This window comes from Cricetulus griseus, assembly GCF_003668045.3.
Source record: "Cricetulus griseus strain 17A/GY chromosome 1 unlocalized genomic scaffold, alternate assembly CriGri-PICRH-1.0 chr1_0, whole genome shotgun sequence".
Taxonomy (NCBI): domain Eukaryota; kingdom Metazoa; phylum Chordata; class Mammalia; order Rodentia; family Cricetidae; genus Cricetulus; species Cricetulus griseus.
This window is the reverse complement of record NW_023276806.1, coordinates 28949635-28965063: the sequence shown is the minus strand read 5'-3', so window position 1 is coordinate 28965063 and position 15429 is coordinate 28949635. Positions and strand designations below refer to the sequence as shown.

General features: G+C 41.3%; 1 protein-coding gene and 1 pseudogene across 2 annotated transcripts in view; both read right to left on the bottom strand.

Annotated features, from left to right (window-relative positions):
* Positions 1-15429, bottom strand: part of Mcub (mitochondrial calcium uniporter dominant negative subunit beta) — a 68979-nt gene that overhangs the window by 28713 nt on the left and 24837 nt on the right. The window lies entirely within an intron of this gene.
* On the bottom strand, positions 6801-9920 carry LOC113830968 (annotated as a pseudogene).

The window sequence follows — 15429 nt, the reverse complement described above, 5'->3', positions numbered from 1 at the left end:
TGACGTAGCAACACGAACCTGGGTCAGCACCTGGGCTTTCTAATGAATTCCGTACATGTATTCTTAAATACAGTTTCATTCCTGCTTGGGGACTCCACGTTTTCCATTCCCTTCAGGTGGAAGGTCTTTCCATTGAGTTTTTGAACTAATGGCTCCTGTCATGACTCAAGAGTGGCCTTGAGTGCCTTTCTTACCGATCCTGTTCTAGCCTCTTCCTGTTCCATGTCTCCTACTCATTTCAAGCTGACATTAAATTATCTATGTGTTTCTTCCTAATTGACCTCTCCCCACTAAAGCTTCCAAGAAGCAAAGATTTCACCTCTGGTTTTTGTCACTTTCTCTCTTGCATCTTGAACCATGCCTGGCACATGGTGACTCCACATAAACATATGTGTGACATACTTGTAATTCCTGCACTTGGAGGTTGAGTCAGGAAAATGCAGGTTTGACTTCAGCCTGGGCTACAGAAAGAGAACTATCTCTAAAAAAAAATCTATTAAATGAAAGACTGTTTTAAATCTACAATATGGCATCACAACTCTTCTAACGTGGTTATGAAAAATGCTTGAGCCACATAAAGAGAAAGCAACTCACTTCCTGAAGTAAAAGCAAGACTAACGCCTTCCCAAAGCATACCTTATAGTTAAGAAAACACAGAGATTTGTCCATTCCTCCTTGGCAAGGATGTCAAGGATTTGTCATTCCTTCCAAGACACTTTCAAACACATGACAGAAAAACATTGCTCATCTTCTCTGTCACAGAGAAACTTGAAGAATTTAGATTTGGGGATAAATGATGTATTTTAGGGAATTTCTTAAAAATAAAAAAGCTAAATGTAGAAATAATGGGAGTTGCTTAGGGGAGAAGACTGCAAGTGTTGTCAGGCATGATGGCTCACAGCTGTAGTCCAAGAGTTTTGGAAACTGAGGCAGAAGTCTGAGCCAGACTGACCTCTGAAGAATGTTCCAGAGAGAAGGGAACCATGATCAGAAGACAGTGCATGAATTTTCAATATGTATAGAGAGAACTTGCCAGAAAACCGCAACTTGAATGGGGCGTGTGTGTGAGTATAAACCTCGAGCTACAGCAATTTCATTACTTTATTTACTGCGTCTGGCCAAAGGACCTCAGGACATCCATGTATCACTGGCATTTTTTCACATACTAATTCCTATGGTGCTTCCCTGTTTTCTACTTATCCCTTAAAGCTTCACAAACGTCCCCAAAAAATGGTTTTATGAGAGAATAAGACAACTTGCTTTAATCTCAATATTAAAATGCCACAACCACACTTTAATGTGTTTAGTAGGATCTTGTGTGATTGTCACACCAACTTCCTGAAAATAGCATTCTCCTTGGAGACACAAATAATGAACATCCAATCTCTAATACTTCTGCCAATTTCCACTTAACAGTAAATTCAGCTTTCACTTAACAGCTGTAGACAACAACCTCTACCCTTTCCTACTTGGTTATTTCTTCAACTTTAGCTTACAAATGGAAATGAATTTGGCAAACCTGAGAAACCTCTTTTAAAAGGCATGAGTAAGCCCAAGCAGCTGAACTGATGATAAGCCACCTAAAATAATATGTCATTTATTACAGTCATGATTTCCTAAAGAAATGTCTGATAGTAAGATCCACATTTATATTAATGAAACCTAATCAGAGTGGCCATTTAACAGTGGAAGCTAAGTGTAGCACATTCATCTTTGGTATTCCAGGGCAGGGAGGGAGCACTGGTTCCAAAGCCCCTTGAGGATATCAAAATGTGAGTGTATTCATTGGATGTCGTGTAGATTATACTGTTTAGAGAAAGACAGGAAAAAATTCTGTCATGGGGTTAGAGTGATGATGGCTTAGTGAATAAGAGGACTTGCTGTTCTTCCAAAGGACCTCGGTTTTTGCTCTGTTTTGTTTTGTTTGAAAATAGTTTTTTTCTCATACAATATATATTTTTTATTTTTTCCCATACAATATATATTTTTTATTTTTTCCATACAATATATTCTGATAATGGTTCCCTCTCCCCCAACTCCTCCCAGATCTGCCCCACCTCCCTACCTCCCCATCTACCCAAACCCACACTCTTTCTTCCTCTCATTCAAAAACAAATGGGCAACAAAAACAAAAAACAAAACTAAATAGACAAACAAAAAAGAGCCAAAGAAAAAACACAAGAAACACATACAGATTAAGACACAAAGACACACACACACACACACACACACACACACACACACACACACACACACATCCCATAAAAACACAAAATAATAAACCATGATATATAATCAAAAGACGCATAAAATAAAGGAAAATTCCCATACAAAGCATTATGAGACAAAGAACCTCTGAAAAGATCACAGAGTTCCTTTGGTGTTGGTCATCTACATCTGGGATTGGGGCCTGCCCCGACATGTAGTTTATGTGTATGAGACTCTGTTGGAGAAAACTAAATACTCCTACAGTAGCAGCTGTCAGTTGGAGATAGCTTCTGGGTTAGGGTGAGAGCTTGTGTCCACCTCTGCTCTCAGAGCTGGGACCCCAACTGGCTTAGACCTGTGCAGGCCCTGTGCATGCTGCCAGAGTCAGAGGACCCAGATTTGACTCCCAGTGCCCACATGGCAACTTACCACCATCTGTAACTCCAGTTCCTGGGAATCCAATGTCCTCTTTTGATCTCTGAAGGCACAAAGCATGCATATAGTGCACAGACATACATGAAGACAGAACACCCACACACATGATTAAAAGAGGATTTGAACCTGGGTGTGAACTAAAACTTTGCAATATTTGCCCTGCAAGCTCTGTAACTCTCAGAGACTCTCAGTGAAAGCCTGTTAAACATCTTTACCTATTGTGGCCACTTGAGAACTAAACCACACAACCAGGCAAAGTACTGCTACACAGACTACCTTCGGGTAATAGTTCATTTCTCAATTCTAGTGGAATAGTTAAAGTAACATGTATTTATGTTGTCTTGCTACTTCTGTGCTAATTAGAATTCATTTCTTGCATCTTAAATAAGCAATCTGCTGGAAGAGCAGTGTGGCACTTTTCTTCTGGAGAGACAGGAAGCAGAGCAGCCGGAGTTCTCCAAGCACCCCACTAGAAGATGATTTGGCCATCTTAGTCACACAAGTTCAAGCTTTCAGACTGATGGCAGATTGGTCTAAGGAGTTAGCATGCGGTGGCCAACTGCGGTGGCCAACTGAAAGGATATGCACAGGACAGGGCTGCTTCCTAGTGTCTGTTTCCTCCTTGTAACATAGTTTAGAGCTTATAGAACTTAGGAGCTGGGCATGGTGGCACAACTGTAATTACAGCACTTAGAGATGGAGGCAGGTAGACCAAGAACTCAAGGCCACCCTTGCCTACACAGTAAGTTTGAGGTGAGCATTGGCTGCATTGAGACCCTATCTCAAATACACACACACACACACACACACACACACACACACACACACACACACACACCACAAAACTTTAGCCTTTAAAAGTAAAGGGAGGGCTGGAGAGATGGCTCAGTGGTTAAGAGCACTGACTGCTCTTCCAGAGGACCTGGGTTCAATTCCCAGCACCCACATGGCAGCTCACAACTGTCTGTTAACTCCAGTTCCAGGGGAACTGACACCCTCACACAGGCATACATGCAGGCAAAACAACAATGCACATAAAATAATTATAAATATATGCATATATATACATATATAGTAGATTCATCTTCTCACTCATTTTTACATCTCACACACACATATCCACAGACAGACAGACACAGACACAGATACACAGACACACACAGACACACAGACACACACAGACACACACACACACACACACACACACACACACACACACACACACACACTGCATGATACTGGAGAATGAACCCTGGGCCTCATACAGGCTAGACAGATGCTCTACCACTAAAGTATGTCTCCAATATTAAAATAGCTTCTGATAGTGGTGTGGTATTAAACGAAAGGCTCTGAAATATTAAGGGATAACAGATATTGAATTTCCTTGGAAAAAAATACTTCTGAACCTAGCTGACACTTTTTGTCCTTGAGTTCTGAATCCAGAACCTAAGCAGAGATTGAAACTAGTTTTTAGAGGCATATTTACTACTACTACTATGTGTGGGGAAAATATACATATGTATATGGTGTGTGTGTGTGTGTGTGTGTGTGTGTGTCTGTGTCTGTGTGTGTCTGTGTGTGTCTGTGTGTGTCTGATGCTTAAGAGATCTGAGGAAAACTTCCAGGAGCTGGTTCTCTCCTCCTACTGTGGGACTTGGAGACTGAACTCATGTTGTCAGGTTTGCACAATAGTGCCTTTTTTTCTTTTTACATGTGGTGCTATCTCACTGGTCCCAAAACAGAGTCTCTAAGGTGTCTGTGCACAGGGATGGGGAGGTGGCTGAGTCATTGAAGTGCTGGCTGTGCAAGCATAAGGGCTGGAGAGCCACCCCAGCACCTGAGGAAAAAGCCAAGCCAGCTCTCCAGCTCCCCAAAGACTTTTCATAGTGTGGTGGTAGACATTTTAATCCCAGCACTCAGGAGGCAGAGGCAAATAGATACCTGTGAGTTTGAAGTTAGCCTGGACTACAAAGAAAGTTCAGGGGTAGACAGGGCTATGTAGTGAGACCCCGTCTCAAGAGAGAAAAGGTGGTAGTGGAAGGGGTCGCATGTACACATCACTTACAGAGAGTCACAATTTCTAAACATTAATTTTAAATATTAAATATCATACATTTCTTTAATAAAACCTTTATAGCCTTCCAAAAAGCAGTAATTCACAGTCATTGGAGAGTAATAGGGATTTTTCTAGCAAATTTCTCTCTCTGTAATTGTTTTATGTGTTTTCTATAAGAATTTCTAGAAGGAATTTGGGATGAGTAAAAACTGTGAGACTGAAAAAAATAAAACAAACAAAAAAATTGTGAGACTGGTCAAGAAAGAAATGATGCTACTCAAATGGAATGCAATGTAAAATTTAAAAACACTTTATTTCTGGAATTTTCCACTTAACACTTTTGGGCCATAACTGGCAATAGATAATTCGAGCTGGAGGGGGCAACCTTAGAAGGGGGCTGTACTGTCAGCCTCAGAATCTAAGCTTCATTTGAGACAGCCATTACCTCAGGATGCAGACCCTGGCCAACAGAAACTCTAATCCAGAGTATTCTTTATATCTGAAAGACTCAAGGATTAATACTCAATCTCTTGTGAGAATTGGTACTAAGGACAGATGCACTGTGGAAAGATTGTATCCAATGGGGAAATTACAGTTCACAGAACAATGAGCTCCTTGCCCTGAACTTCTCTCTGTTCTCCCAGATCATTTATTGAGCTCCAGTGCCTAAGGTGAGTAAACGGCTGGCTTAGATAGCGTTTTCCATTGCTGTGAAAAGACACGATGACCGTGGCGACCCTTATAAAGGGAACATTTAACTGGGGTAGCTCACTTGGAGTTTCAGAGGTTCAGTCCATAATCATTATAGGGAACATGGCAGCACGCAGGCAGACATGGTGCTGCAGGAGTAGCTGAGAGTCCTACATCTTTCAGGCAACTGACTCACTGGGCCATATCCTGAGTATAGGAGACCTCAAAGCACACCCTCACAGTGACACACTGTCTCCAACAAGGCCATACCCATTCCAACAGAGTCACACCTCCAAATGGTGCTACCCCCTATGAGATTATGGGGGCCAATTACATTCAAAATACCACAACAGAAAATTCTAAAATTATGTGATACAGTTTGTGTCACATGGTTGTTTGAATAAAAATATCCTCTATACGCTCAGGTATTGAACAGCTGATGACACTGTTTGGGAGGTTTAAGAGGTAAGGCCTCGCTGGAGGGACAAACATCAGACATACACAACAGACAGGCCACCTATGACAAATACAGATGGATGGAAGACACAGGGAGAAGAATGGAGAATTCTAATTTGGGTTCACTTTTGGTCTTAATTATTCTAAACGGGGAAGTCTCTCTCTTTTTCATGTCTTAATGCAACATCAAAGCAGAAAAAGATGAAGTTAAGATAATTATTAATTTATCAATAATTTTTTAAACATATTTTATCATAAATTCTAGAAACACCAGGTTTTATATCCTTTAGTGAATGTGTCTGTTCAAATGGAAAATGTATAAGTTGCTACAACATAAGTAAAAAGAGGAGGAGATATGCAACAGACTTGTCTTTTCTAACACTGTATTCTGTATTTTTCTCTTTATAATAAGTATTATATTCCTTTTGTGGTTGAACAACACATGTGTATTTATTGATGTCATAAAATCCAAAGAGTCCAAGCATTAACTTATATTCTTGTTTCCCACGGATCAGCTACAGAGGCAACAAATCCGTTAGTGTCATTTCACTGGGATTTAAACATTATTGGGTAGGGACATTATAATTTTGTGACTTGTCATCATTAAGCAAGAACAAGTACAAAGTGACAATGCTGTGTTTAGTGCACTCATTCCCTTATTTTTCTATAATGTAAAATCCTGAGGGGTAAAATTTGCTTTATTCCCTCTGTGTATAGCTACTTTTGAGAGCTTTGTTCCTTCTGTAATTCTATATGGACAACTTAAATCCATGTGCTTTTTCTTCTAAGCATTTCTTTATTTTCATTCAAAAATTTCTTGAGGGACTGGAGAGATGGCTCTGAGGTTAAGAGCACTGACTGTTCTTCCAGAGGTCCTGAACTCAATTCCCAGCAACCTCATGGTGGCTCACAACCATCTGTAATGAGATCTGGTGCCCTCTTCTGGTGTGCAAGCATATATGGAGGCAGAATGTTGTACACAAAATAAACAAATAAATCTTTAAAAAAAAATGTCTTGAGCAGCTAAGGATACCAAGGTATTAAAACATGGTCAGAGATGAGGCATACGCACAAGTGTAATCTGGTGCCCTCTTCTGGTGTGCAAGCATATATGGAGGCAGAATGTTGTACACAAAATAAACAAATAAATCTTTAAAAAAAAATGTCTTGAGCAGCTAAGGATACCAAGGTATTAAAACATGGTCAGAGATGAGGCATACGCACAAGTGTAATCTGGTGCCCTCTTCTGGTGTGCAAGCATATATGGAGGCAGAATGTTGTACACAAAATAAACAAATCTTAAAAAAAATATTTCTTGAGCAGCTAAGGATACCAAGGTATTAAAACATGGTCAGAGATGAGGCATATGCACAAGTGTAGAAAGCAGTAAAGTTCTCTGCATCACAAGAGTGAAAGAAAAATACTTTAGGAAAACAAAAGATTGCTTCCAGCACACAAGGGGGGAAATGGATAGCCAATCAGGAAAGAGGATTGAGAATAAACTAGAAGACTTCAGTCTGGATTGTTGATGGTACTCAGTATGGGCTGTATTTGTTTCTCCTTTTCCTCTTTCCCCATCTCTTTGGGCTAAATTTACTAGTAGTGACCAGGACTGTTCAATGAGCTTTGTGTATACTTGCTTGCATTTTTGCCTCAATGTCTTCTATAGAACTAGGTCCTTTTGGGGTTTTAGGAGTTTTTTTTTTTTTCCTGTTTTTTGGAAGGACTCTTGACCTTTTGATCTTGGTGTTGACAGTTTTAAGTCTTTTCCATTTTGGTTTGATTTTTTGTGCATTTTTGGCTGGGATATCTTGTACAGATTTCTTCAATGGGACTTTTTCTTCAGTTTCGTCACCATCAAAATCTTCATCATCCTAATCATCCTCATCCTCATCGCCTCATCTTCATTGCGTTTTACTTTTTTTCCTGTGGAACCACCTCTAGGAGCTGATTGCTTGCCAGACATAATTACATCCTCCTCATCTTCATCTTCTGACTGCATCTTCCTCTACAGCTACAAGGTGCTGTCCACTATTGTGCACAGGCCCTGAACCACACCTCAACCGTAAGACCACCAGTGGTCTAATTTCAAAGCCCACAAGGTAAACTGTTAGTTGTACAGACATTTTTAAGTTACCAGTGTTACTTTAATTGGACTGCCTTTATAGTTCATTGCTTCTGCCTCTACAATGTGTAAGTCATCTTTTGCCCTTGCCCTAAACTAACCATTCTTAGTGACAACTGGTGTTCACTCTCATCATTATTCACCTTAAAGTAGTGATCTTTGTCAGCTTTTAGTTCACAACAGACAAGGTAGTCAGAGGCCTAAGAGGGCCCATGCCCACGTCCATCGAGTCTTCCATGAGGTGGAGGTGCGCACTTCGGTGTGAGAGAAGTCAGACAGAGGAAACTGCCTACTGCTCCTCAGAGCAGACACGCAGGATGGAATCACGCCAGGGCTTTTCTCAGAATTTCAAAATACTATATAGCCTTCATTTCATCATTTCATTTGTGACACTTCCCCCTAGTATATTAAAATGAGCTACGCTGAGCACCTTTTCCTATATTAGCAGGTTCAGGATGGAAAATGAGTCATATAAACTCTTTGAACCACGCAGACTACAGGCAACTGTATAATTTAGAGCAGTTATAAAATCAAGAACGCTTTTGTTTTTAATGTGTTGTTTTGGGATAAAGTCTCTTGTAGCCCAAACTGACCCCAAAGACACTGACTAGCAGAGGCTAGTCTTGAACTCCTGACCTTCCTATCTCCACCTTCCAAATGTGGGGTTTACAGGTATGCACCACCATGTATGCAACTCCCTATAATCTCATAACCTTTCCATTTCATTCCATTTTTTATTTCTAAGCAATTCAATCTATTAATATTTATGAAAAAAGAACCACCTATCCTGGCTGCCTTACTACGGTTTACAGCTAGAAGAGGTTAAAGTTTTGCTTTTTAAGCAAGTCATCCAGTCTCTCCACACTGTGGTGACTCATGAAGTGGGGATAAACTTCCCTCAATTTGCCAGAATTCTCAAGGTCTTGGAGGGAAGGCCTTGGTTAATAACAAGGCATTGGTGAGCATGGTGGCTCACCCCTGTAATCACAGCACTTGGGAGGTACATGTAGGATGATCAGGAGTTTCAGGACAGCCTAGGATATGCAAACTCAGCCTGGGCTCAATAAAACCCTGTTTCAAACAAACAGCAACAACAACCAAAACCCCATCACTATTTTATGATAACTTATAAGTCATAATAAAAATACCACCACATGAATGTAATAAATGTTCTTTACTCATAATCACCTCCCAATCTCTTCATAGCGATGACAAAGAAGAGAACAGCTATTGTCATGAAATCACTAATATACAAAATCTAATTTACATGTATATGAAGCTACTGCACCTATTTCTCTGGAGGATTTCAACAAAGATCCTTCCCCAGATCACCCTTTCCCATTACAGCTGGCCAATTACCTAATTTAAAGGGCTCTTTAGCTCTTTAGGGCACATGTACAGTAAATTCCAACTGCAATCAGCACTAATGCTTAGCTTTCAATAAAGATGCAGACACATAATCTACCATAACTAATAGTATTCAATGATGAACAAGATAAACAGTTCCTGTCCATAGTCTGCAGTGAAGACAGGATAGACCTTACTCCTCAACTGTTGCTGGGTTGCTGAGCCATGGAGTGTTCTGTAAAGCTCTGCTTTGGGTGCTAGGTATTATACATATATAAGTAACAGGGCATCTGCCTTGGCACCTTATCCCCAAAGACATGGAACTAAAAAAAATTCAGACAGAGCACATAGAAGTCCATTGACACTGACTTCTGACACTGAAGAGTCGTGTAGCCTGGTATATGTTGTCATCTACAGAAGCTGAAAACAGCATCTACTTCATAAAATTGACATGACATTACAGATGAGCAGGTATGTAAAGTCCTTAGCATTCAGTTAATGTCATGGTATTGGTTATTATTATTGTAAATTTCTCAAGCCAGGCAGTATGGTATATGCCTTTAATCCCAGCACTCAGGAGGCAGAGGCAGGTGGATCTCTGAGTTTGAGGCCAGCCTGGTCTACAGAGAGAGTTCCAGGACAGCTAGGATTACTTAATATGAAAAACAACAACAAATAAAAAGAAAAGGGCAACAACAAATAAAAAGAAAAGGGAAGGAGAGAGGAAGGAAAGCAGACAGGTTTGGGTTTCCCCCAAAGCAGAGCCCACAACAAAGGTTTTTGATGGTCAAGGGAGGCAAGAGACAGGGAAGGAAAAAAGCCAACGGATGAGCACTGCTGGGGTCACCTCCAGACAAAATGGAACTGACCTTGTTAGTGCCCATGACAAGCACTTGGAATGTCACCCAGAACTGTCCATATCAAAGTCATATTTTCAGTCAGTTGAGAAGTGTCCCATTCCTGCAGATAGAGCTAAGCAGAGAATAGAGAGAAGGAGGAACTTTCTCTAGGCCTTCTAGGCAACAATTGGACTTCAGGCTTAGCAAACTCCGAAGTCCTTGTGCTGAAGAAAACACTCAACTGAGATACAGAAAGACCATGTGATGTAACCAGTTTGAGATCAAACACCTAGTTATTAAAGACACATTTACACTCTCCATCTCGCCACCTACCCAAATCCACAACCTCATCTCCCTCATTAGAAAATACACAACAAATATGAACAAACAAACAAAAAAGAGCCAAAGGAAAAAACAAGAAGCACATATAGATGCAGAGACTCGAACACTTGCTCACACACAAATCCCACAAAAACACAAAATAGTAAAACATAATATAGAAGCAAAAGACATATATGGAAGTAAAATGGTTGGACAAAGCATTATGAGACAAAAATCCTCCAAAAATATTGAGTTTTTTTGGGTTGAACTCATTTCGTGGTCATCTAGTGCTGGGCATGGTACCTACCCTTAAGTGTGGTTTGTATACACAGTGAGACTCTGCTGGAGAGAACTAACTTTTTCTTTGTAAGCAATTGTTAACTGGAGATAACTTTCATGTTAGGGATAGGGGATTCGTGTCTGACTTTGACCCAGGCAGGCCCTGTGCATGTTGCCAGAGTCTTTTGTGAATTCAGCCTTGTTGTGTCTAGAAGGCCTTGTTTCTTTGATGCCTTCCATCCCCACTAGCTCTGACAGCCTTTCCGCCTCCTCATCCACAAAGTTCCTGAGCCCTGAGGGGAGAGATTTGATGGACACATGCCACTTAAGACTGAGTATTTCAAAGTCTCTCACTCTGTAATTGTTGCCATCTGCTTCAGGAGGCAGCTTCTTTGATGATGGCTGAGCAAGGCACTGATCTATGAATATTGCAGGATTTTCAACCAATCCTGTTTATAAGGCTACAGTTTAAGCAGTACTGGTTCCATCAAACCCTATGAGTGACTCGTATAAAGTAATTAATGCTTGGTTTTTTCTCTCCACTGCCCATGGCTAAGTGTTAAGGGCGCTGATCTGGTTCCACCAGAGGGGCAACCTGCTGCATGTGTGTGACATTCATGGAAGACAATATAAAGATTTGTTATAGAGATTTGACCTGTGCAACTGTGAGAACAGCTTAAACAGCCTCTGTAAGGTTGCTGTCTTGTCTGGTGTTGGAGCTGAGGTCCACAGGGCAGGCAAGCAGGAATAGAAGAAGGATAAAAAATGGATAAAGAAGAAACACGATGAAACCCTAATCACAGCTGGGACCCGGGAGGGGTTATTGTGCAGACAATTTGTCCCTTTAGTTTTGCAGGGTGCCTCCATCCAAACACTATACTAGAATATGACTGTTTCGGTAGCTTACACTTTGAACTTGATTGCTCAGAGTTCTGGAGGCTTGGGGGCCCATACGGTATCATATCGGCATGGCTGGGTTCTAGTGAGGGCTTGAATGGTGGAGGGGGGTGGGGCAAGCACTTCCTTGTCTCTTTTTACAAGTGTGCTAACCAATAACCTAGTCATTCTTGAACATCCCATCTTCAAGTAGCACACTGGGCATTAGGGTCTCAACATCTACATTTTGGAAGAACCCAAACCTTCTGTCTATGCCACAGAACCATAAATGGAAAGGGACTTTTCCCAGGGCCCTGTTCTTAAGTCCTAGGCCTGGTCCAGTGTTACCATTCTGAATGTTGTAATAATGGTGAAAAGGGAAGAGAATTTGGGGGCCTTGGATGCAAGTTAATGTTTATTGTTTGGTTTGGTTTCTTGAGACAAGGTCTCACATAACCTAGACTGTCCTGAAGTTATGGTGTAGCCAAGGATTTGAAAATGTTTGTCTTATCTTTGTTTGTGTTGCTAGGGGTTGAGCCTGTGCCTAAGTATTAAGGGCGCTGATCCAATTCTACCACTTAGCTACATTCTTAGCCCTATATTTTACACATTAGAGGGTTAGGATCATGGGCAGACTCTTACAGGCAGCTTCAAACACAGTATCTTGACACAGGAAGATCTTGTGACATAGAGTATCATTGATGCAGGAACACACCAGGGAGCAGTGTAGAAGTAAGCTCACACAAATAAACTATGAAACATCACTAAGACAGGTGGCATCTGTCAATGTCAACCCCTGTCATGGTGTTATTACCACAGTCTTGCAAAATGTTACTTTGGAGAGAAAGTAACACTTCTCTGTGAATCTACAACACTTTCAATAGATATGCCAACTGAAAGCAAACATTTGGCTCCAAGTGACCTGAATCCTGATGCTATCAGACTTGGGGCTACAACCTCTGCTACAAGTCATGTCCATCCATCCATCCATCCATCCATCCATCCATCCATCCATCCATCCATCCATCCATCCATCCATCTTCAACAAGCCAACTGAAAGAGCCAGATTTAAAATGGAAAGCAGAAAAGGGACAATTACTCAATGTGGCCATTTAGGGAAGAGGAACAAGGAGACCCAAGGCACTTCCCTCTCTCTCCAGTCCATCTTCAGGGTCCTCAAGTGAGATCAAAGTCTAAACAATGGTCAAGGATATGGAGGTCTAACTAGTCTCGGTGACAGTGTGGTCCTGCCCGCTGACCCATCATTTTCTGGCCTTCCATGTCAGCCTGTAAGGTGGTCTGACAAGTTGTTAGAACTGTGTGACATCTCTTTCCAGGAGACAAGATGCCCTGTGGCTGGTGCGTTTTCCCCCCTCCCAGCATGTGATTCCCACAGAAATCCCCATGTCTTTGGAGTCATCGTTTCAACAGTCTGATGGTCAGATTGAGAGGCAAAAATGTCTCTTCAGAAGATCCTCCTTTCTGCCAGGCCCGTTACACTGCTATTTCCACGCTTGTGCTCTCTGTTCCCCTTTGGTGTGGGTGGGACCCACTGACTTCCTTCTAACAAGTGGAACGTGGAAAAAAGTGATAAAATGACTGTCTGCTGACAGACTCCCTCCATTTGTTGTCCTAAGGTTGTTTAGAGAACTAAGCCACCTGGCAGGAGAGGCTGCGAGCCGCAAAGAACTTCAGGCAGCCTTTGGTCATGAGCCAGTCAGAAAGCAAAGCCTACGGCCCATTTCTCTGAACCCTGCTACGAACAAAGGTAAGGGCTTGGAAGCCCTGTGGTGACTTTTCAGCTGAGCTCTCAGGCAGTGAGCAACCCTGAAGCAAGCCACTAAATATAAATATATAGTACTAAATATAAATGTACGGTTGACAGAAGAACATGCTACATGCCTTTCTGTTCCAATGTTTTCCCGTTGTTTCTTTTCCTCGCCTATATCATCGTGGCCTTGTATTCTTGTTGCTGTGTATGAACCTCAGGGAGGAAGCGCCCCTGTATTTGTTGGACCAGCCATCTTTCATCAGACATCGTCTCCCTGGGGACTGAATGCTTGTGTTCTCCCTCCTCTGTTCACATGTTGAAGCCCTAATTCCCCATGGAATGATACATGGGACTGTATCATGAAGTAATGACTGTGAGAGGAATTAGGTTTAAATGATGTCATAGTGTGGGGTCCCATGATAGGGTTAGCTCAGTTAAAAGAATAGAAACACCAGAACTTTTCCTTAGGCACTAGAAAATATACCAAGAGAGAGGTCATCGTCAACCATGCAGAGTGCCCTCACTCACACCTGTACTGGAGATGTGCCAGCCCCCGGAGCTGAGAAATGAATGTCAGTTTTTTAGCCCACCTAGTCTATGCTATCTAGTTATAGCAGACTGATACATCACAAGACCAACAAAATGAGCAAGAACTCCCTTATAAATGGGTTCTTCTGAATTTCTCATGTCACAAGTATGGTGGAGGAGATTGAGAGCTCCTATCACAGAGTGTTCTTGCACTTTAATTACTTCATCAATGTGGCGTAATCATGAGGCCATATTTTCTTCTTATAGTTTCAGCTAGCAGTGGAATTGAAAACACCCCAGTTTGCTATCTGCTGCCTGTTCTCAATAATGAGCCATACCAATAAAAAGCAATAGCCTTTAAATAATCAGCCTTCTTCATTTAACAGAGAGAAAAAGAAATTCAGGCCTAGACTCCTGGTACCATTGAATCTCAGCAAAGCTTGGTTCTCGTGAGAAGCCGCCTCCCCTGCACAAAATCTAAGCAACTAAATCTCTCCTTTTGTCTGTCTAATCGTGTGTGCTGTAATGGGGACTATTAGAACTGTATGAGTATCCTTAAATATGGGGGGGGGGAAGCCCCTGGAATTTCCATCCTAGCCTCCTGAAACATAAACATGGCTTTAAAAAAATTCTTATTTTCTAGGTTATTTCCAGGTTCTGACTATTATGAATAATGCTGCTGCAAACATTGTTGAGCAAATGTCCTTGTAGTATGATGGAGCATCCTTTGGGTAAACGCCCAAGAGTAATATCATTGGGTCTTGACATAGATTGATTCAAATTTTCTGAGAAACCACCATGCTTATTTCCAAAATGGCTGTACAAGTTTGCACTCACACCAGCAGTGGTGGAGTGTTCCCCGACTCCACAGCCTCTCCATCATAAGCTGTCCTCAATATTTTTGATCTTAGCCATTCTGACAGGTGTTAAGATGGTATCTCAGAGTCATTTTGATTTGCATTTCCCTGATTATTAAAGATGTTGAGCACTTCCTTAAATGTCTTTTGGCCATTTGAGATTCTTCTGGTAAGAATTGTTTAGCTCTGTACCCCATTTTTTCAATTGAGTTACTTTTGTATTCTGATGTCTAGTTTCTTGAGTTCTTTATAAATTTTGGTGATCAGCTCTCTGCCAGATGTGGGGCTGGTGAAGATCTTTTCCCATTCTGTAGGCTGATGTTTTATCTTATTAACAGAAGCCTTACAGAAGCTTTTCAGTTTCAGGAAATTCCATTTATTGATTGTTGTTTTCAGTGTCTGTGCTACTGGTGTTCTATTTAGGAAGTGATCTTCTGTGCCAATGCATTCCAGGACACTTCACACTTTTTCTATCAGGTTCAATGTATCTGGATTTATGTTGAGGTCCTTGATCCACTTGGATTTGAGTTTTGTGCATGGCAATAGATATGGATCTATTTGTAATCTTCTGTATGTTAACATCCAGTTATGCCTGCATCATTTGGTAAAGAGGTTTTCCCTTTTCCATTTTTACCACTTTG